The following is a 24,107-nucleotide window of genomic DNA, read 5'->3' as shown; positions in this document are numbered from 1 at the left end:
TTACATTTTCCATCATTCTCTATTTAAATTATTTCACTCTATTTCTTTATTCAAGCAGTCTCCAATGACATTATTTAGCGAAACAGAAATAACACAATTACACAATAAACTAGATATTGTAGAAAATCTAGTTTGAGGGCAGTTTTCTCCAGAACTGGAATCAGGAAACCAGTTCTGCCAACTTTACTGCGAACATGAGGGATATATGAGGTTACTGGATTATATACTGCTGCTACTAGATTTAAACGAGGGAAGGCATATGAGGTAGTTTGGAAGCTGTAACAGTTTTGTAGCGGATCTTTATAAATGAATAAAATGAATTCCCTCAAGTCATAAATTTAATAATGTGGTAGTAATGTATTTAGTTGCTTATATGTATAATTTGAATAACACTATAAAATGCCCCTTGTACTTTTTCACTTTGCAGCTACATCACAGTGAGGCAATTATGTGTTTTCTGTTTTTATTAACTAAAGTCTACGTCCAGATACAACGGATTAGGTTTAACAGAAACCATTAATTTCATCTTCTTGAAAGTAGTATTGTTCATTTACAAAGGCTTTCCTGTCCAAGATTCTTCAATTAACGCAGATTAGATGTGTTTCGCAGTTGATTCTCCCAGTCAGTAGAGAACTCATCAATCTTAAAACATTCTAGGTTGAAACTTGTATGCCCACATCGGGAAAGATCTGACAAGATTAAAAAAAAAAAAAAAAGCCCAGCTGCAATGTCTACTAATTGCACGAGATTACCATCAACAAAAATAGAAACATCAATCTCTTCTTCTCTTCTGTCTTCTTATCGATTTACTCATTCTAAATGGGATTGCAGACCTAACTTGTTTGGTGTTTGTAAAGGTGACCTGTGAGTACATGTTAACTATTATGAACTGTCAATGTGGTCACATATGGTGTGTGTGTGTGTGTGTGTTTACTAATGTAAAGGTCACACTTTCCCAAGTCAAAGGCAGCTTATTCTACGTAGGGAATGTCGTCAAGCGTATACCTCTCAGTAATGCAGTGGTGTCTCAATGCATTCAATGCCAGTTGCATATGAAGTAGATGGCACAGGCCAAGCTGAACCCTTCTCAAATAGTGGCATAGCAGGCCAGGCTAATCGCAATCATCCCTGTGCCACCCTGAGTGAGTCCAACAAGTAGGTCTGATGCAATGCAATGAGTGAGTAATGCCCTTTTTTTTTCTTTAATAGTGGCTCATGCAGAGAAAAAGAGGAGGGGAATAAGTTCCTTTTGCAATGAAAACAGTACAATGCTTCTTGGAGGTCATCTTTAAAAAAAAACAGATATGGGGGCTGTGAGGATTTATGGTCACATAGGCTCTGTGAAGTTCCTAATAGGAGGTTTGAAAGGAATCCAAAAATGGACAATATATTTCTTTTTCACTGGTTATATAGAATAATAACCACTCTCTCGTGCTCTCATTTGGTTTTATTTTCTTTTATTGACCGGATTCTCTCTTGATTACGTGCGCTCGTCCCTCTTGACATATTTCCCAAGCGTCACCAAGTGTTTTTTTCACGTTTATAATTGTCCACTCCTCGCTGCACATGGCAGTTCCCGCCCCCAAACAGTCGGTGAGGCGGAAAAAGGTTGTTGAGCAAACCCCGGGAATAGTTTGTGATTCTAGGATTTCTCTTTTACAATTCTCTGAACTTGTTTAATAATTTCAAATGCCTATCTTTCAGGTAACATCATAACCTTTCTATCGATCCCTTCCAGAGTGTTGCCCGTATTGCTTTTAGTGGGAGAAAACATTTGTAAACACAATTCCCAATGCTGGCATCCTCTTGGCTGGAGCTTGTATGGTGTGCATAGTGTGTTTTAAAGGAACCTGATAGACCTTGGTCTAGTGAAGCAGCACACAATGACGGGCTGTATTGCCATGACACACCAACTGAAGATGCAGATTTTCAAATGGAAAGAAAAAATCCTATTCTTCATCAGAAATCACACTCAGTTACCGACTTAAAAACTGCTTTTCTTTTTCTGACACCATGGGCCAAGGCAATTGCATCACACTTAAACCATACCTAGCAATAAACAGTGTCTAGTCTATCATTTATTTCCATTGATTGCAGTATTGTGGGAAAACAAAACAGAAGGGAAGCCGTTTTATGGTCTGTACAGAAGTTAGGATCTTATTAGCAATTGGAGATAAATTACGCCAATGGGTCGCAGTACATGTTAGGCTGCTTATTTGAATGCCCGTTAAGTCTCTCAGCGCTGTCTATGGATAGTGATCTTTGAGTGGGGAAAAGTGAAATCCCTCCTGTGCCTTAGTGGAATTGTGGGTCTGAGCGGACTAGATTTCAGCTCAATAGAAGCTGTAATTAGGCGTAATTTACGGGGCAACTCTTCCCCAGCGACCCTGCTGTGCCAAATCCCCTGGCCACGTGGAAAGATCATGTTTTCGTGCGCACTGCGTGGCACTCAAACGAACCACAACACTGCCATAATGGCTGGCTCCCCACTGATTTTCCCACCTTCTGTAAGGTGAACAGAAAGTCACTTCCTGTGATGCTCAGTGGAGCGCACACGCGGCTATTTCCATCTATTGAGATGTGTCGGAGAAAGGGTCCCCAAAGGCAGCACAACCACATTAATAGGAGAAAGAACCGGAATTATTAGCACAGTTGGAAGCATTGCGAGGATGTTACTGTCGATGTGTTTGCACCATCAGTGGCTGTAACTGTATTTTTAAATCTAATGATGCATTTGCATGTAATTTTCTGTGCTTGTTATTGTTCTGAAATCAGTCCAGATGCAATTTGAGCACATCAATTTAGAGTCCAATGTTACTCAAGCAACTAATGGACACTCAGGCAAAATGAAAATTGCTTCCTAATGATCTGAGTGAGCTTGATGGGTGAATCTAAATTGATTAGCACGCTAACATGAATGTAATATGGAATTAGCCTTTGAAGAGTGTGATCGCATTTTTCTGGTACTTGCTGACCTTATTACATTCTAGCATTTTAGTGTCTTACTAATAGTCATTGCATTGTATTGTATTCACTCCTGACATTTTTTTCCTTTTCCACTCATTGCTGATGTATATGTTCTCATTGATTTTCATGGCTATATTTAACTTGAAACTTGAACACGAGGGTTACTGTTGCTAACGAACCACCGTAAGACATTATATTGTAGCTCACTATTAATGCCTGGAAAAATGTTTTTAACATGGCATTTATTCATAATGATATGTATTGAGATACATATTTAAAATTAAAGAACCGAGTCGAGTGCAGATGTCTGCTGCGTTGGTTTTTTCACAACAATGGCTGTATTGTGCGATGAATGGATACAACACATAATTAGCTAATGCTCTATCTTGCATGATGGTTTGATTCTCTCAGCTATGTTACCACTCGCAGTGAGGAGATGGCAAGCAATCAATTTCCATACAATACAGGTAGGTATTTTTAAGAAGTGTGCGCCCCTGCAACCATAAAGAATGCAGCCACGAATATTTGGTAACCTTTGTTATCTAAAACACCATTTATATCATTCGCAATTCATACAGTGGAGAACAAATATTTGATACATTGCCGATTTTGCAGGTTTTTTTACAAGACATGTCGGAGTCTGTCATTTTTTTAATAGGTACTCTTCAACTGTAAGTAACAACATCTAAAATATCACATTGTATGATTTAAAAGAATATATTTTGCATTTGGGATCTTTGTTTTAGATTCCGGTCAAAATAAACCTACAGAAATGTGATCACTCAAGAAATGCCATCTATCACAATAAGCATTTTATTCCTTTATCATCAAGATGTCGGAAGAGACTGATTTGATGACTCTGCGTTTCGGTGCATTCATTGACGCTCTAAAAAAATATTGGACAGGTGAGTACTTGCGCTTAATGATCTAAAACAACGTTCATCTCTAAATATGGTAATTTTATTTACTACAATTGTTGTGCCTCCACCTGGCCTGGAAACTGAATTCCATAAGATCTTTACTACCTTTGATGTAGCACGTCTGCAAAGCTTTAAACTGCTTTGATTTACTCTCTGATGGTAAATTGAGCAAATTCATGAAGGAGGAAAAGATGAAGCATTAAACAAATTAAATTATACCCTAAGACAATATCCCAGAACGTAGCTGTTTATCAACTTTTTGTCAGACATGTAAGGTAACACTGCAGGTTTTAAATGAACTGGAAAGAAGTATGTGCATTTTCCATTTGAAGCTAATCAACATTGCAATGTGATGTTTTGAGTGAAAAAGGGTAATCAAGAAACTTCATCATAATTTACAACAGGCCTACACAATGTTTACCATTTACCACTGCATTAATCTTTCGTAATACACTTTTTAAGAATTATCCAGACATCAAGTTGCTAATTGCTAATACCGTCCATCTGACCTCCAAACAACCCCACAATCCTCAAACTGGACCCACGTCACCTCAGCCGTCGTCTGCTGACGATACTGGCGAGAAGGTTTCTCCATACTCATCACCAAAAAAGGAAAAGACAAGAAGGAAGTAGGAAGTTAGCAGGTGTGACTATAAGAAAAGCACAATATAGTCCACAATGGTTTGACCTAAATATTATACAAAGGCCCCTTTCTCGGTATGAGGGACACTTGAATGCTGGGATGAGGCGGCAGTGGGAGAAAAGCACTCATCGTCCCACCCCACCCCGCCTCCTCTTCCCCTTTGCCTGCTCATCCTTCACTCTGTTCTCGACCCTCTGCAGCGGCTCACCTCGGTGACTATGAATAATGAATGTGACTAGACACTTGGGTCAGAGGTGACGTGTCTGCGAGAGAGCAAATTCCTCCTTGATTAGTACATGAAAAGCCAGGCCCATCTGCCTCTTCTCTGGGACAGGGGTCTGGTTTGGGAAGCCGGGGTCCCTGGGACGGCTCAGCGGGGACGAGGGGGGTTGGTGGTCCTCTGCACCAAACAAGGAGAGACCCCTATCAGGGGGGACTCACGTTATCTTCACCTCACGCCGCGCATCTGCGGCATTCTGATGTGGGAAGCTTGCCTTCGAGTGTTTTGGTCTGAGTGGAACGTATAAAAATCGACCATTCCATGGCACTAAATGACGAAACACCCCAAACATCTTCAAAACGACAGCTGCTATACCTAAATATTTTGTTGTTGATTTTGGCTTAGCATACAAACATAGCACTCTTTGAGCACCTCACTCTGCAACTTTCAATTAAAACTCCTCAGGAAGTGACCCCAGGCGGTCTATACAAAACTCTGTTGTGAACTTTGCACCTGACTCAACGACTATCGGCTCTTTAACTTACAACAATGAGAAATCATATCGTCTCAACAATCTTGCTGAGTGATGCTCAGAGAAAAGGCTACTCCTCAACATAAGTCAAACCAAGTAGCTGATTTCAAAAATGAGGATATTAACGGAGCTGAGGTGGAACAGGTCAAGAGCTTTAAGTTCCTGGGAACCACGCATCTCCTTCCTGGTGAAAAAATCTCCTAAAAAGCTACATTTATTACACAACTTTAGAAGGTGAAAGACCCAATCAGAGTCCTGTTTAAATTCTACAGCAAAGCTGACTTGAAACCTTACAGACTAGCAGACTACAGACATTACAGACTATTGGATGTGAACGGCACCGGAGGGACGGGAGGGATCTTCAATAACTTACATATGAATACCTGCAAATGATAGAGCACCAATATAAATAATTAATTACCCCTTTATTATGCTAACAATTACCTTACACCATTTTATATTCTCATCCGATGTTTCTTACTGATTTCAGATTTTGACTTAACATTGTTGTTTGTTTTCCAACAGGGTTTAAATTAGATCTTGAGTAGTTGTGGCATTCATTTACCAACTGTAAACCCAGTGCATTGTTACATTTACAGCTAAAACGTTACAGATAACATCACTCTCTCCGGCGTTGGTCAGTTTACGGCACAGTGCCGTTGCAGTTTTCTAAATCACTCACACGTCGGCCTTTTAGAAAGGTCGAGGCCATCTGCAACTCCACCACAAGAATCCCTTGAAGGGAGGTCAGGCACCTCCCATGGGTGGCATCATTGATCTTATTAGTCTTTACAGAAGGATTAACAGCGGGAGCTCCTCGGTGGAGTTGTCCATTCATTTGTGTCTGGGGTGCAGGGCGGTAAATTACCATATGTATCCCGCAGAAGCAACTCTATATATACATGCCCTAAACGCAGCCAGAGATAAGTAAACATGTAGGGGGAGGAAAACATGGAGCAGGTTAACCTAATATTGTAAAAAAAAAAAAGATCTTTCCCTTTAGTAGCGGCTATAATTAATATGCTAAATTGAATTGCAATAATCGACTAGGGGACTGGCCTTGTGCTCCAGAGGTAGGATGATTAAAATATAAGGCTTCAGTGAAGGGGTGATTGGGACCCTGGTGAATTAAGGATTGGATTTGATCGGAGACAAAGCAGCTCCTATATTTCATTAATTAGCCTCAGATCCATAAAACCCATGAAAGACTTCAATTGTGTATTTCTCCAGCCTCTCAATTACATCCATTCGCCTTCTAATGGCCTCCACCACAGCATAATGGCGCGTGCATACGAAAATAAAAGAGTGAATAAAAGATTGAGTAGAGTGATGCCACTGGCTTATTATATAGGGGGAGTTCATGGAAAATGTTGAGGTCCTTTATAAAATCTGAAAAGAATTAAACGTTACGTGGCCGACATCTAACGCAAAGTACATTAGTGTGGGATGTCGATTCATAATTTCTATTTAAAACCTCTGTAGTCGCATCCACACGCAGGCATTGTGAACTGTGGAGGAAAAATGGTTTCTATATTCCAACATATATTCATCTCCATGTAATTGTGCAAGTGCGAGCTGCAGATATTTCTGGGGTTAGGCTAATGATTTACAGTTGGACACAGCGAGAGGTAAAGCTCGGGAACAAGACTCCAACCATGCAGGGTTGTGGAGATATGGAGACAGGAGAGTCTTTGCCATACAAAGGATGACATAGTGTGGGGACACTATGCCTCGCGAGTGAGTGTGTTCATGCGCTATGAGACAGGACGGGGAGGGCAGAAAGATAGCGTCAACGAACAAGAATGAGGGAGAATGAGGGAGAATGAGGGAGACAGGCCGGGATCAACATACCTGAAGGGGGGAGGGGGAGAGTTTCAATCAATGGGTCAAAGTTTAAAGAAATGTATAAACGTCTTGTTTCAACGCCTCTGTTTTGTGTGTGTGTGTGTGCGTGTGTGTGTGTTAATGAAAGTTCCGTGAGGGCGTGTGTGTCCTCACCACGAGTCAGATAGACAAAGTCGACGAGTTAGAGACTGCAAAGAATTAAGCCACAACAGAACTTTCTGGCGTTAATCAATATCAGCTTACAAAAGAGCAGAACGAAGGGCCCAATTTTCAACGTCTTTCGATTGTTTTGGGGATTGGGTCCTCGAGTGAGTGGCTTCTCAATACACACACGGACACACACACACACACACAGCGTTTACAGCTCAGTCATCAAGAACAAATGGAGAGTAATTGCCCGCACAGGTGTACACAAAGACTTCACCATAAACATTCTTTTTTAATCATAACCTGTGAAAACAAGTTGTATTCCTCAACCACAGAATGCTACCTTCCTAAAACACTATGCTTGTGAGATTTCCACCTGTTCATGCAGATGGCTTATGCAAGGAGTTTTTAAATGAATAAAAAGGCTTGAGTCCACTGAGTCCCATTGTAGCTGTGTGTAGACGTAACTCTCTATAGACCCCGAACATGTAGAGTCCTCTTTGACGTTTCTTTGTTGCTGTGTTTTGCATTGCTGAAACTTTTCATTTCCTCACACAAGCAAAAAAGCGTAACATAAGAATTTAGTGCTTTCTTTTCCTTAAGAAGATCACAAGAAAAAAGTGTTTTTCATATATCCTTTTTTATAGCTTGTGTACTTGACTCTCTGCATGTGGGTGCAGATATGCGCAGATATAGAGAGAGGTGCATGGCTGTGTAATGAAACCCATAATTACAGTGCAAGGGACGGGTATTATTTGTGTGATTGACAAGTCCCTTTCAGTCACCGGTGCATTTTTTCTGTCCGGACGGTTTTCCTGTGCTTTTCTTTCCCCCAGAAAGCACTGCACCTACTGCTAGCCGCATGAAAACACAATGGCATCACTCTCCTGGACAGGGAGTACACTTGGCGATAATGCATGATGTCCATTTAATTCCTGGATGTGACAGTGTCCCTTACAGTGCAGTGGAGCCCTGGGCCTAATTTACATTGTGTTCTTATCTGGTGGCATGGTGCTTTCTTACGGGGACAAACATTGGGAGCGTATGACATTTTTCTGCATGATGTGGCAGTGATATTCTCTGTCATCGTACATGTGTATAGTGACAACGATACAGGCTCGTAATATTTTGGGGATATTGTAGTAAAGGCGAGCCGGTGTAAACCTGGTCTTTGTGCTGCCAATGCCTCTGTGGATGGATTTATTTATCATGTATATGTTTACATAAAAGGAAAAAGTTCCTCTTCCCCAAAAGAGCTGAAATTTTGTTCCAAATGTCACATTCGCTGTATTTCCTCATTTCTTTTTCACAAGAACAGTCTGCATGTAAGGTGCCATTCATCTAATGAAATATTCAAGTGTCTGTTTTCACCCTTGCGGCTTCACACACTCTTAATCTTGTTCAAATATTTGTGAAAAACATATTGTACCGCGAAGAAACATTTTACGCAGTGTTATTCAAACGTGCTTCTTGTCATTCAGAAGAGTCCCTCTCAACATTGTATTGAACATGGATTTTAGTATCCCATTACTAAAGTAATATGCAGGAGAATCCAGAATGCAGATATCAGATATTCCACATTTTCAATACTTCCTTACAGTCACTGGAGATTTGTAGGGGTAATGGCTGCCCATAATTGAGCCTTGTCGTTGCTGAGCTTTGGCTTTTTGTGGGTAATTGGCATGAAATCGAGGTAAACACAAGACTGACCCTTGAGACAGAGAGGCACCACCCGAGTACATACCTCCAGCTCATGTCATCCATTCTCCCAAAGGAATCGACTCTTTTGTTCTCCAATCGTCCTGCTCTGATCATTTGCTGATCTCTGCCTGATTGTGCTAAACATTCACATTCATTGAGTTATCATCTCAATGTCAATCGATGCGCCTCATCTGCCACCATCACCCCTGTTTAAATACATTTTTCACCTGTACGAGGTAAGAAAACCTCCCCGATGGCTTCCAGCTTCAATTGAGCTAAATTGTTCCGGCATGACAGTGAAACAACTTAAACTGCCTTAACATGTGCTATTGCTTGTCTTTTTTAGGATGGGAAGACAAACTTGCACCCTGCACAAATGTTATCTTGGTGATTTCTTTTCACATTCTCATTGATGATTGTGTATCTTTTTGCCATGCTCCTGTCAACATAAAGTTATTGCAAATGAATTCCCTTGCGACCTGAAGCCTGCTATCCCCTGCATTCCTTAATTCCCTTTTACTTAAGTTTGTACGCCGTATTATCTAGTGCCAGAAGAGAAATGGGTGGTCTATTAATGGTGTAAATCTTTAGAATTGAACAGAGTTTGGTGGAGGTGAAGGCTTTGTTTCAACAAGAAATCCGGTAAGAATCACAATTTGCCTCAGTGTTCCCTGGCACTTCACAGTTTGATAACTCAATAGATTACTTGCTGCACTTTTCAAGGACATTGAACTAAGTTCTTCTCTGGATTGATGCGAAAGGGCTTTTTGGATATCAACAGTGCTCAATACTGCACACTTGATTCCTCGCAACATAGACCCCCTACATTGAATTATACCACATGGAAATGTTTAAGGTCCCACTTTGTAAGGTTACTGCACTCCATGAGAGGAAGACAGAAACACCTCAGTTTGGTTAATGTATATGTATTTCCCCGAATATATCATGAATTAAAAAATAATACAGATTGGAATAGTCTGGAATGCAACACAAGCTGATATTTAAAATGCTATAACTGCTGTAACTGACCCAAAGGTACAGTTCATTATAGGCTAATTCATTAGAAAAGGGCTTTCTTAGTAGAGCATATGAGAAATGGGCACTTATATTGCAGACAAGTGGCAGGGGGGAATTATGGGTGCCCACTTGCTTTGTCAAAGGCAAAAAGGTCTTTGGAAGGTCTTTTTCAAGTATGACACTCATTGCTGCTGACTATTTACCCACGCTTGTGCTTTTATTTATCGCACGGTTCCACACCATGAATTATCTAATGTCTTATGGACTGTAAATTTCCCTAATGCAGTTCCGGGCGCCCTTCCTCCACACTAACCTCCAAACATGGGCATATGTGCACACGAGCAAATGCCACAACCGACCAATCATACTACTCCCGGAGTCACCCTTTGTAGGACTTCTTCCTCAGTTTTATCGTGTATTGAGGCAACCAATGCATTTGTTTGCAAGGGGTAAGTGATGAAAGCATAAACCATGAGAAACCCTGATGTCCTTCTGAGGCCTATGAAAGCAGTAAAGCTGCTGTCACCAATCGATCAGGGAGAGTACCACACCGTTGTTTACTAGCACAGCCCATTAATTAACGTAGCAGCACATGCTAACTTAATTTAAAGTGAGATTTATTGCGTCCTGGGCAGGAGACAACCATTGTACCGCAGCTCAACTCTTTGACATTGTTGATCTGGGTTTCTAGATTACAACCAAGAGCTGCCTATAAATTGTCCAGTTCAAATTAGTTACTGTTTTCCAGACAATAATGTTGAATCATTTGATAATTAAATGAAACCCACTAAAGGTATTTTCTGTATGAATAAAACAGAATGCCTTTGTTTTAAGCAAAGCACACATTATTCTAGCCAATAGTGATTAAGTTGCAGTTAAAACTGAAATGCTAAGAAGGGAGTCTAAAGAAATCAACAATAAAATTGATTGTGCTGCTTCTTAAAAAATTAAGAGTTGAAGAAATGGTATAATACTGTATATGACAATAAGGAGCACATTTGTTTTCCCACAACAATTCAAAATCCATTGTACTTCATGATGAGCTTGAGCATTCAGAAGACTTTTAGATTTAACAGAAAGGAAATGCATTTGGCTTAAAACTAAACGTTTCTCTGATACACACACACACACACACACACACCATCAGATCCGTGGATGTGACACTGAGAAGCTGACAGTCACTGAGGACGAGGTCACACTGAGGGCCCAGTGATCAACACTCTCACCGGGATGCTTTGGGCACCTTACCAGGTAGCAGGTCCAGGGGCATCGCTCTAGCAAAATGCCTCCAGGGAGCAGTCACACTTTTAAAAGACAGAAATTAAGTGGAAAATGTCTGCTCACTCACTGATGTAATTATCTGTCCTGGAATAACATCTGTTCGCCAGCCGGCATGCCAAGTCCACTTCAACATGTGCCAGTACCTTGTGGCAGTGCCGGGTATGTGTACCTGTGTCTATTTCCAAACGCTGTGTATCTTGGCACCAGCTGCAGCAACTTTTCACTCTGACACCCTCCACCCATTCAACATCTGCGTATTTATGTGAACATCTTGGCTGCGGTCATTGAGAATAACAACACTGTGACACCGCCTGATCATTTTATCCGGTTTACCACGTAACTGTAGCACAGTTTTTCATAAATGGAATGTATTAGAAATAAATGTTTAGGTTTAAAAGGAGCTATATAGATTACAAATAAAGTACTGTGCTATTTATTGAAGATTTCTTTGGTTGATATGATTTCATAATAATATCATATTTCTATTCAGCCCTATTTGTCACTCCGATGTTCCGCCTACTCTCCATTTTTTGCACAATGAATCCAAGCAGGCACAAATCCTTACAGATCATGCATTCCTGTTGGTGGGAAGCCTCTAGAAAGCTCATTAGCATTCTTCATTTATCTTTGTCACATGAGTCAAAGTGAGTGTCAGAGTAGGCGTTTAAATAGTGGCCCATTCCCACCTTAACAACTCTGTTGTAACGCTGTTGTAACAGAGTTGTTAAGGTGGCCTCCTGGAAAATAATATTCAGACCGGAGACCTGTGCTAATGCATTATGCATTGGTGTCATTATACTGCTTTGTACTTCCCCCCGTATTAGAAGAGCCAACTTCCCATGGTAAGTTGGTGCTAAATAAAGGCTTTCGTTTGAGCTGTAGTTATTGACATGCAATAACAAATGGATTACACCTTACTCTGGAAATGGCATCCAATATAAGCAGAAGGAATGTATTTGGATGACCTTTGGGTATACATGGTCGTCACCACCGGGAGCAAATTATAATTGAACTTTACCATGGAAAAGAGAATTTGCATCTTGTTAACTGCTAATTGTCTTTCTTCTTCACTTATTGCGGCAGCGGGGATAAAGCACTGTGACCTCGCTATTAGAACAGTCTGGGGAGTTTTTTCACTATAGGTTAATGAACTGCAGAATTGCAGGCAGAATGCTGTCACAGCTCAGCTAATATTACCGAGGACATGATGTTTCTAACCATGTGCATAGGGCTGGGGAAGGCCAGCTCTCAGGGGGGGCATACCCTCCATTTTCAGTAATGTATAATTGCCAACCATGCCATAGTTTTTTTCCCCCATTTGAATGCTCAATATTTCAAATTCTTCCCTTGTTGCCCCAAAAGTATCTCTGGCTGGAGGATATCATCAAGTACTCTCATTACAATGCGTGACGTGTTTTACAGAAGATTTGTGTAGCCTTTGGCTTGTCAAATGATTCTATAATTGATTAGATTTGTACTGATCAGTGCTAACGTTGAGCACTGGGTGGACTCATGTCAGTGTAAAGCAGATAATTGGATATAGTGAGTTCATGTGAATGCATTATCAGTAATTAAATAGTTTGAAAACCTTATTAGAGTAATAAAACTGCCACACGGGATCATTTCTACAAGGAAATAATCACTGATTCGATGTTTAGGAATAGATAATTATAGACCCCGTATGATGTATTTCTCATTAAAGAAATGCTTTGAAGATAGATATAACAATGCTGTGCTGCAATGCCAATGTTAACAAAGCTTAATACGTGAGGGAATTCGATGCGTGCAATCTGAACAAAAAACGCTTCTTGTAATGATTAAAAATGAATGTCCATTTTGTTCCACAAGACATTATGTGTCAAATCTGCTTGTTGGTGGGCATTGGCCTTACTTCACCAACCTCTCAAACTGTGCCGTGTTTTGATGACAGCGTGAAGAGGGCACCTCTGCTGCGAACAGCTGATTCTTTTTTCAATTATAGAGAAACTTGTTCTCAAGTGAATGTCTTGCAGCACCTTGATCCTCAGCTCCTCCAGCATGGCAGGCTCAAGTTTTGGGAATCCATGGTTTTCTCTCCACTACCAACACGAGGCTGTATGTTTGTGGTAAGAGGTACAGCTGATGGCGGCTTCCTGGCGATCAGCTTGCTTCGACGATCATACTGGGCCGTCTTCCTGCTTTGACACAAAGTGGTATCTTCTCCTTCCTTCCCACTACTTCTAAAAACAGTATAAGTTTTTAAGGCCCGCAATGTGCATTTAGGACTTATGTTGGGATCAAAAAGCCTGCTAAGGACAAGCCCACCGAAGACAGCAAGGAGCATTTGTGAATTGTTCCCGGAAGTCCTTCAAAGTCTAAATTAGATATTAACAATGCAACATTGGCCATGTGTAAAATACTATGTTATTGTGTAAGATTGTTTCTGGTGAGCTAACTTTGCTATCCTTTTAACACTAGCTAATGGGGCAGTACGTCCACTTTCAAACCAAAATAATAATGGTTTCTTTTCATGCTCACTCACTCCCCTTTCAATAAAATTTTAAACGTTTTAATTAACATTTCCTTGTAAACATCAATACACAACATCCCTACTTGGTGCAGCAGTGATTATCCCTCTGCTTTTGTCTGTTTCATAATGAATCAAAGCCTCAAGGCACAGATTTTGAATCTGACTATTTTCATAAGTGAAATTACCATTTCAGTCCCAGACTGATTATTGATGACGAAGGGGTAGGTAAACACTTTCTGCATGGATATATACATATATTTGATATTAAATGAGGGATATATTATTAACTTATCTAAAACAAAACGTACAACAAATTCAAGCAACCAGCTTAGCGCTATTTTTTGATAAAATTATGTTTTAGTAGTATCAGTATTTTGGTCTATTCCTCCAGTCACAGATGCCTTGAACTGTTGTTGCAGAACCGTTCATTGGTAATGCTGAAAAGGTTTTGTGTAATGTTCTGTTACGCAGCAGGTCCAGCACCTCTGTTGTTTTCATTCATTTTGTTCATCAGGCTGAATCTCAGAGGACTCCATGCCATCGTATGTCCATTTCCTCTCCAGCTGGTCCGCAGGTGGCAAAGTACACTTTGTTCTTATTTGTCTGGCCTGTCTGTTCAATATTAGCCTTCTCTCCATCCACAGAACAGCCCCCGATATTGTTATGAAAGGGGAGCATTGAATCAGGGAGAGCAGAAAGGCATTTGGCCGGCATTCCCCACCTTGGCTGAATGCGGTTCCTGGTTCCTGGGCCAGACTGTTTCGTTTCTGTTTGAGCATTGATGATGACACTGTTCCAGGTCTCCACCTGTGTCCTCCCTCTCTGATCAGTGCAGTGGCCATGCTGGGAAGGGATAACAAACAGCAGGGCGCTCTCATCTCTCCCCAGTCTTTCTGCGCTGATAAGCATAGAGAGATCATCAGGATTGTTAGGTGTTAGAATCTCAATCTTTTATGCTTGACCTAAAATCGATGGACATATGTCTCTTTGACTCTGGTAACTCTGTTTGATCATGCATAGTCCAACGTTTATTTTTGCATAAAAAAAGCTACCTTATAAATACCCTGTAATAATTTTCAGAAGTGTCCTGAGAAAATCTTTGAGTAAAGAAAGTAATGTTTTTGTCATGATAAATGATCATAGTCAGACACTAAAAAACAACTCAAAAGGGCCAATTAAACCCTTTTGTAAAAGTATTATCTTTCTTTAAAACATAATTTGTTAGATTTTTTTCTTGGATATTTGCTAATCCCTTTTATGCTTATTCTGCATATATTATCATTTCATAAATATAATAATTGCAGAATTCCGTTAGTCCCCATTACTTTTTATACATTATATAAGTATGAATCTTGATCCATGGCCAGACTTTGGTCAATGTACAGCAAACACAGCAATAGTCTCTGTCTGTTCATTTCTGATCGCAAATTCAAGGTATTGATGCAATGTTTGTACAAATTAATTAATTAAATATCCAGTAAAAAAAAGGAACCCTTTCTATTACAAGGTAATACATGATTATTAAGACAGGATGTCCCTCCTGAGACACAGATTGGTAAAGTCTTCAATCTATGTTTTTTTTTTTTACTTATCACTCTCTAGGATTTGCTGTTGTTCCAGGATAATGGACTGCTATGTTTGTTGTGTATAGGGTGCCTGTGTGTGGATGTGTGTGTTTGGATGTGGCACGTATCGCCTGCGTGCTATTGAATGTAAACAGAAGTTTTGATCAGGACGTGAGAGGACAATCAATACATGTGAAAGAGAGAGAGACCACGTAATTGTTACATTCATGCCAATATAGCATATTGAATTGAATGTAATTTAATTGAGGAAGAGAGCCTGCAAGCCGCAAACAAATGTTTCAACCAGGTGGCAGTTGATTTTTAATTTCATCATCGTAAAATGAATTTAAAAAGAACGTGTGAAAGTTTGAGTTCCTATCTGAGCACTCGGATTATTAAATGTTTTCAATGATATTGTAAATGTAGCGCTATGTTGTTGTTGTTTTGCCTTTGTAGCCTATTGCCACGATTCTGCTTGGATGTCCTTGCATGTCGGATTGTGAACTTAATTAAGTGAACTTTATTTCTCAAATGAAAAAAACCAGAAATTTAGATACGATATATTAAGTAATGGTACACCAGTTATTTTTCCATAAATTGTTGCATATCAGCATGAAATTGAAAACACATCAGAAATGTCCTTTTCATGTTCATGGTTTTCTCAAATGTGCTTTGTTTGCAGCTTGCATGGACACTGTAGCTGTGTTTGCAACTCTTAGCTAGCTCGCTCACTGCTTCGCTAGCTAGGAGCAGTCATTTATAAAATACAAACATGCAGTTTTTTTTAAGCCTTCACTCAGCAAATGATTACACCGCATGAAGAAAAAATGCCTGACACTGAATTTAGTTATGTGACAAAAACAGAGTGAATCAGGCCCTGTTCACTGGTGGAGTAGAGTCTGTCTATTTTCTCATTCAAATACTATTATATTGTTCTTATACTGCTGTGATATCAATCATTGCTAAACAAAACTTTAAAGCGGAGATACAGACGGAAGCAAGTGCTGTTGATGGGCATGGGCTGATGGATGGATGAGCTGAAAAATGTGGTGGCATGGCATGTTTTTGGGTGGTGGGAGGGCTTTGCAGTACCTGGTCCAAATAATGGGAAAGGCCAGCTGGGACTTTTGGCAAATATTTAGGACCTCATGGCAGCCCCTGAGCCCCTCAACTAATCCTGTTGCAGGTGATTATGTGGAGAGAATTAGAGAAATGAGGGTTACACCCTGTGCTCTTCTCCCCTATACATCTGTGGTGTTCTACCCTCAATACTGCATGATTGTGAAATATCCAAAATATCCAAATATCCAATGATACGGTGATTTGATTGTTTTCATGTAAATACACTTGAGTATGATGCTATTTGCCATGGTCAATGTCAATAGATGGCACCATGGCAAGATCATTATGTTATTTTTTTACAGCAAATTTCCACCATCCATTGTCTACCCTTGCGGCTGAATAGGTTAGGGGCGTATTTTTGAACCTGCTGTTTTCTAAACATTGAAATCATCACCTGCCATGTCAACACGTGTCTGTTCAAATCATGCAATCGGGGGGGCTTAAAGAGTAACATATAATTGTGATTTTGTCAGGAACAATTTACCTACTTTGGGACATAAGCACTTGGTGGGATGCAGGTGTTCAGACGCATGGAAAAATATAAGCTCCTCATTGTTTGGCATGGCTTCTGCCATGTCTTCAATTACACAATCCCAAGAGTAATCCATCCCTTGGTGAAATCATGACATGGGTACCAATCAAACCAGGGAAATTTTGATATATGAATAAAACTTTTTATTACAAAACTCATCTTACACAACAAACCATTTTTGAACATTTGAAAATGTGACATTGCAGTTCCTTCGAATGAATCAAACCTAATAAAAAACATTTTCTACTGAACTACTGTATGTAACGTTTAGGTGGGTAATTACAAGCAATTAGGAGAAAGCATGGAATTAGAACAGTTTTTTGTGTGGGTGGCAGTGCTTTTCAACAAAATCAAGGCAGAGCATTTAAGCCCCAGGGGGGGCTAAAATTACTTCTTTTCAGGTTACCTAAAGATATACAAAAGGCAAACGACAAAGTGGACTTATTTTCTCTTTCCTTTTTCTCTCTGTTGCTAGTTGAGTGGCAGGTACAGCCTGTGACAAACAGGGCTTGTTATGTGCTCTAAATCTGTCATGGCTGATTGCACTGGCCTCATTTGACTAACAGCTACGTTGCAAAAAAACATTCAGACACCATCCCCGAGATTATGAGCCTAAATGTGTGATTAAATCTTTAAATCTTCTTGCCTCTAGTCAATACAGCAGGGGTTCCCAAAAGGTTGATCGCCATTGGCTTGAAGCTAATTAGCATAATTCCGGGAGCGGGGCCACGCCTCCAACACGCCTCTTTCGGTATTTCCAGCAATACAGCTCAACCCACTCTTCTTGTTCTCTTCTTGAGTACGTATTCTAAAAAAAAAACACCCCCCCAAACCCTTTTATTTTTTCTTTTTTTTCCAACATATTGTAGGCCCCCGAAGGGGTTCAAATCCTCCGACGTAGCTCCCCACAACCCACCCGACCACCCACACTAAATCAATTAACATTCACTCACGTTAAACGCCTTCAGTGGATGGCGTGGTCTTTGCTAGTGAAACTGTCGATTGATTAAAAAAAAAAATCACGTCACGCATGCGCGGTCGACCATGGGAGCTAACGGCAGCGCTGATGATGAATAGCAATCCTTGCTCGCTAACGGACTCATTCCATTTCATTCAAAAGCAACCCTGCAAGTCATCAGAGTAACTTGATGACCAAGAATGTGTGAAATGGTTGTGACGGTTCCCTCCTTCTGACATACGAGAGGCTCGTTGTTTTTTGATATCTATTCGTTTTGGGCTGACGGCATGCAGCGCTGTTGTTCCGTTTGGTAACCGCTACGCCTATTTATTTATTTTTTACTCTCTGTGCTATTAGAGGCTTTTATTATGTGATTTTAAGCCCCTCATTCTTTCATCTTACTACATTCTCTGTCAGACCCTTCCTCTAGTCATGTTTCACTCAAAGAAATTTAAGAAGAAATACAAGAGATTAAAAACCAAATAAGATCTAACCAGTAAAGTGGCATGGACTGTGTCTGCCTAAAAGGTGAATTAAACAATATAAAAGGTTGTTGTACACAATCCTTTCCATTCCTACTTTTTTGGTTGGCTTTCCAATTCACATGATCTGACTTACATTATTTTCTGTGTCATGTGGCTTGAGCTTTTGTTTTCAATGATTACAATCACATGGAAAGAGTGGATCACGAGGGATGAGATCGTGTACCACTTCAGAAATGGTATTTAATGCTGTTAAGGGGAGGAAGAAAGAGAATAGAATCCAAAAGACACACTGGGCCTCTTGTAATACGACAAAGTAGGAAATGTAGGGATTCAAATGAAGGGGATTAATTTTGGCTGGTAGTACATTTGGTCAATTCTAAAATGAAAGCTTTGTATGACATCTCATGGATTCAGAATTAATTTTGAGGCATGTATGGCAGTCTCTGCCTCTCTCTCTCTCTCCTTCTCCCTCAGAGCCAAAGGGTAGATGATTAAATGCTGTAGTCTGTGGGATGCATCAACCAGGGGGCGTACAACGCATCTGTTGTGTTAGTCTCGCCGAAGCGGTCAAAGCGATGGCAGGGCTCCCGTGCAGGAACGGTCTCAGCTGCTGTTTTCTCATTTATTTATTGTCATCTATTGGACATCTATTTGTACAACTTCCCACAAAAACACAAACTGGTTTAATTGGTACAAGCTCCACTCAGTTTTTTGATGTTCGTCAATGACAACATCCTGCTGTAACGTTTAATCATATCTCGTGCAAGTTTGAAGGAAAGACTTCACAGTACAACATGGCATGAGTTTTATTTCTAACATTTGCATCCTGCTATTTTACATTAGCTTTGCCAGTTGTTCCATTTATTATGAAGACCTGCAAATCATAATACAACATGTTTGCAACTTTTTAAAGGAGATTCTGCACTCCAACCCCGAATGGTTCTTGATCAATATTAATAGTGGAAAGTAAGAAATCAAATAAGTACATTTATGAGTACTGCAGTTAAGTAGAGGTTTTAGGCACTTGCATTACTATTTTTATTTTAGAAGGCACCATTTAATTTTTTTACTCAGAGACATCTGTTTTACAGTAAGAGTCACTAGTTCCTTTTTTTGACGTCAACTAATTTGTGTCAGCAATGGCATTATCACCTGTGGCCACTGTATAAGAGCAGTGCATTGCAGCAGTTGTGAATTAACCAGAGGGGCAGGATTACGTGCACTAATATCCACCAAAATCCTCCACGACGAGCCCAGCTATGTCAAGAAAGCAAAGAGAAGCTCTGATAACAACGCACACAGCAGGAGAGTGACTTGATCCTCTGCTCAGAAAGACTTTACTCTGTTATCTCTTCATAGCAAGTTGTTGTTGGCTGATCTCTTACAGTTCATAATGTTAAGTCAAAACAATATTTAGATTATGAGATTAGGTACAAAACCTCCAATGATGTCTAACATGCAATTCGTTGAATCAGATGACGGTAAAGTAAACTTGTGAAGACATTCCTCTATATCATTGTCTAAAGCATTGTCATAATAATAAGAGAGTTTCCTTGGCATATTTTAATATATTTTCCTCCCACTGCATATGTTATGTAACTCACCAGTCGGAAGAAAGTAAAGAACAATAGTTTCCTTAGATTTAGTGGGGAATTGAGCTGGAGAACCTCCAAATTGGCCCACATGAAAGCACAAAGCAAATCCTTATAGCTACCGTACCTTTGATAAAAGTTTTTTTCTCAAAGCCCTATAGTGTATCATTACTATAATGTATGGCCACGTAAATCCTTTTTACCTTTTATAGCATAGAATTGTTGCATGTTTATATACTACATGTGCTGGAGTGCCAAAAGGCATTCATTTAGCCTGTACCTACAATTTGCTTTCTTGTCTCCATAACTGGCAACATAATGGTGGTGAGGCACCCTGCTTCAGCTCTGTGTATCTCTAAGCGTGCAGCTGTCGCCGCCCTGCATGCTCCAAATAATCCTACATTCTGGCAGAGTACTACTATATCCTAAAATAATAGGCAGCACATTATCTTAGCTAAGAACATATTTCCTGTTTGTCAAGGGCAATTTGGCAATAGGCTTGATGTTTAAAGACTCATAATCATTCGAATAGCATCAGCTAAACGCCCTTTCACGAATGTGCAATACGCACACACACACACACACACACAAACACACTCTGCTGCACACAGTGTGGTCTGTGATTGATTAGCAGAGTGGCACTGGTACAATAGCTCCAAGGGGGTGAACTCCTTAAATAGGGAGGTTTGAGCGAAGAGTCAAGGCAAGCCAAGAATTCTGATCAGCTGCAAGAAAACTGCTCTGGATGATGTTCAAATACTAACACATAGTCTTCAGAGGTAAAAAAAAAAGAAAGAAAATAGCTTCTCCAGCTTTCAGTATCTCCCCTGGAAATGTTTTTTTGAATAGCATCGATTTAATAACAGTTTATCAAGAGTTTTAATTGTGAGTTGTGATTTCTAAGAAATCGCTCTGGTTCAGTGTGTAGCGGTATAGGGTAGCATGTGTAGTTTCCTGTTTTGTTTGCATCATGTACACGCAAAGAAAATGCACACGTGTGACCACATGAACGGAATCACTCATGTCCAGCCGACAGGATGGACGCTTCAACGGCGGTAATGTATGAAGGAATGCCTTAATATGACGATGAACACACATTTATTTAAACCACAGGTGGCATCATCTTGTTTTCAATCAAACGCTCTAACAGATTTTCACAACAATCCAAAAAGCAGCCTTCCAAATTCCTATCAGTTGATATTGTAAAAAACACAGCAAATTAAAGAGGCATCATTGTAAATGCTGGCCTTTACCTTTAAATGTATGCCATATATGTTACTATATATATGTTATATACATATGTTACTATATATATGTTATATGTTATATGATTCATATTTGGGACCATTTTACATACATATTTGTAAATGAACTGTTCTATTTGCAGTACATTACTTGACAAAAGTCCAAGGCAACTTGTTTTGTGTTTTTTTACACAAAACTGCTTGGACAAGTGGAAAATCACATGTCTTCTCCCAGTGACTCCCTCTCCTCCCCTCAGTCATCCACCATTAGGCTTGCGCCGTAGCAAAACCTGTTGGCAGTCTAAGCCATGCTGCTACCTGCTTAAATCTAACTAAGACAAAGCTCCTTTGTCTACCCTAGTCTTCTGTCCACAGCACACAATTTACTATTCTGTCATTTTACAGATGCTCTTATCCGAATAAGATATAATGAGTGTGTTGAAATTGAGCATCATGTTTCCACTTTGCCCTCCTAACTTCCTCACATGTGAAGGTTGTAAGGCACTGGTGGTGGAGGTCACGTGAGACCTGTCTGGATGGCAGACTTACTTTATGACTCCAAGTATGGATTTCTTTCCCTCATTGTCGTCTTTACTGGATTTGTCATTTCCTTTTGTTTTCTCCCTTCCTTCATGCTGCATTACATTTTGAAAGTGAATCCCAGAAATACTGACATTACATTGAAGGATAAATTACTCATGACAGCTTTTTTTTCCTGATTGCCATTGAATGGAATCCCAAACTTCATTTTGCATCGCTAATGTCTTCCACTGGAAATTACAAAGGCAACGTCATACATTCTGACAGGGCTATCCGTCTTTTAAATATTTGACAGAGACAAAGGAAAAATAAGGAGACTGAAAATTGTTCTTATTTCCTTAATCCCTTTGAAAAATATATCATTTTGTAGATTTGTTACCCAAATCTCACATTTGAAATCCAGTCAGAATTTTTATCTAAGAAAACAGGCCTGGGAAATTAATCTCCTGAAGACTTGACAGGGTCATACCCAGACCCACAGACCTTCCCAGCAGGTGCCCACTCTGTGTCTTTATGCAGCTGTTACTGTGCATGCATGTACAGTTTGTGTCTTTAAATGTTGGAACTATGGTTAGTTTTCAGTAACAATATTTCACAGTTAGTGTTTCATTCCTTTAGCTTAACCGCACCTTTTAGTTGTCCTAGTGGAAATTGCAATAATGACAAAAAAAGGACTGTTAAATATAATCAATGTGGTGAAGCAGTACATTTTTTTAATTAAACATTTACTCACTATGTAAATAAACTCAAAAGATTTTCCTAATGTAATCTGGTTGGTTTTTCCCCAGCTAACAGCTTTTTACTCTCTGCTTTTGTTAAATTTCGAAGCACCAAACTCTCAGTTGTAGATTACTTTCTGTCTTTTAATGACCCTCGCTGGTTGAGCAATGATTACAAAGTAATGTTTTAAAGGTTAGCCTTAATTGAGGCAGTTTCCAACATTAGCAATTACCATGGCCGTCTTCTAAATGAAGCTCAGACACATTGCAAAGGTGTGACAATATGACCGGTGGCTACAAAGACAAGATTTGGCATTGTCTCACATTTACATATTCTCTGCCTTCCTGCTACCAATGTGCACACGATGGCATGTCAACAGGCGCCCACACATGACAAGCATACCATCCTGTGTGGGTGCGTTGAGAGTGTCAAATGAAGAAAATAAAGCTACCCCCACCCCACCAACACACTCAGTCCGTACTTTTGAGTGACAGTGTCCTTATGCTTCAAGAAAACACAGAAGTTTAATACAAATTGTTGAAGAGGTAACATATCACAGTGCAACAGTGCAAAATAAAAATGTGAGTGGGTGTGGCACCTTGTTTTTTTTCCAAAGCAGTCAACAAACCCCCAAAAATAAGTTGAATCCAGAAATCTTTCTGAAATATTGTTAATGCAATGAAATGGATCAATAACCAAATGAGACCCAATAGATTATGCCTATGTTATATTTAGAAGACAATCCTTTTAGTTTCCCCTTTACATTGCCGTGACATATTTTTTAGTAACAAAGTATTAATTGTGTGGAAACTACCCAGTAAAATTCATCAAAATATACGTCAATCAAGACCAGATGGATTTCATGATTTATTTGAGGAAATTCTCAAGGAAAGGCAAGTCACACAGTGTTTTTTGATTGGGTTTGGGCCAAGCCTACACACAACACATAACTAGCAACACCATCTCACACCCTGTGCACACACAGCCTCTCCACAGGCACGCCAGCACCGAGCGGTGCTTTCGCCGTTCCGCGTAAAGGAGGGACAAGCAGCAACTAGGGCAGCAGGGGCACAACCTGTCAGGGAGCTGTGCTGCCAAGCCTCAAATACATTTGGAGGTAGCCTTGACTGAAAGTGACTTTCAAAGTTTACCCTAATATAGCAAAAAGCACAGTTTTTTCTTTAATCTGTCTGGTGCTATGCGGATATAAATTTAAAATGAGAACGTGAATCACATCAAGTGAGACATATTTTTTTAAGATGTCCTTATTATAGTGTAATATAGCAATGGATGCAACTCAAACAATCGATTTGATGCACTATTTAATGTTTACAGACATGCTATAAGGATTGTGAGGTTTTACCAAGGCTTGAGCTAAATGCGCTCAATGTCTATGCTAACACGATGAGCTTTAGCACGTATTAAGAAACGTTCACCAGCTTTGCTGGGTATGTTAGCATGGTCAGATTTTGCAAAAGGACTTCCAGTTGACTAAAAATGTTCATTATTATCTGCAGCGGGCCACTAAAGGGAAAAGATTGGTCAACATCTTAAGGATTGATTATAA

This window comes from Pungitius pungitius, chromosome 2, assembly GCF_949316345.1.
Source record: "Pungitius pungitius chromosome 2, fPunPun2.1, whole genome shotgun sequence".
NCBI lineage: Eukaryota > Metazoa > Chordata > Actinopteri > Perciformes > Gasterosteidae > Pungitius > Pungitius pungitius.
Note: the sequence above shows the minus strand (reverse complement) of the source record.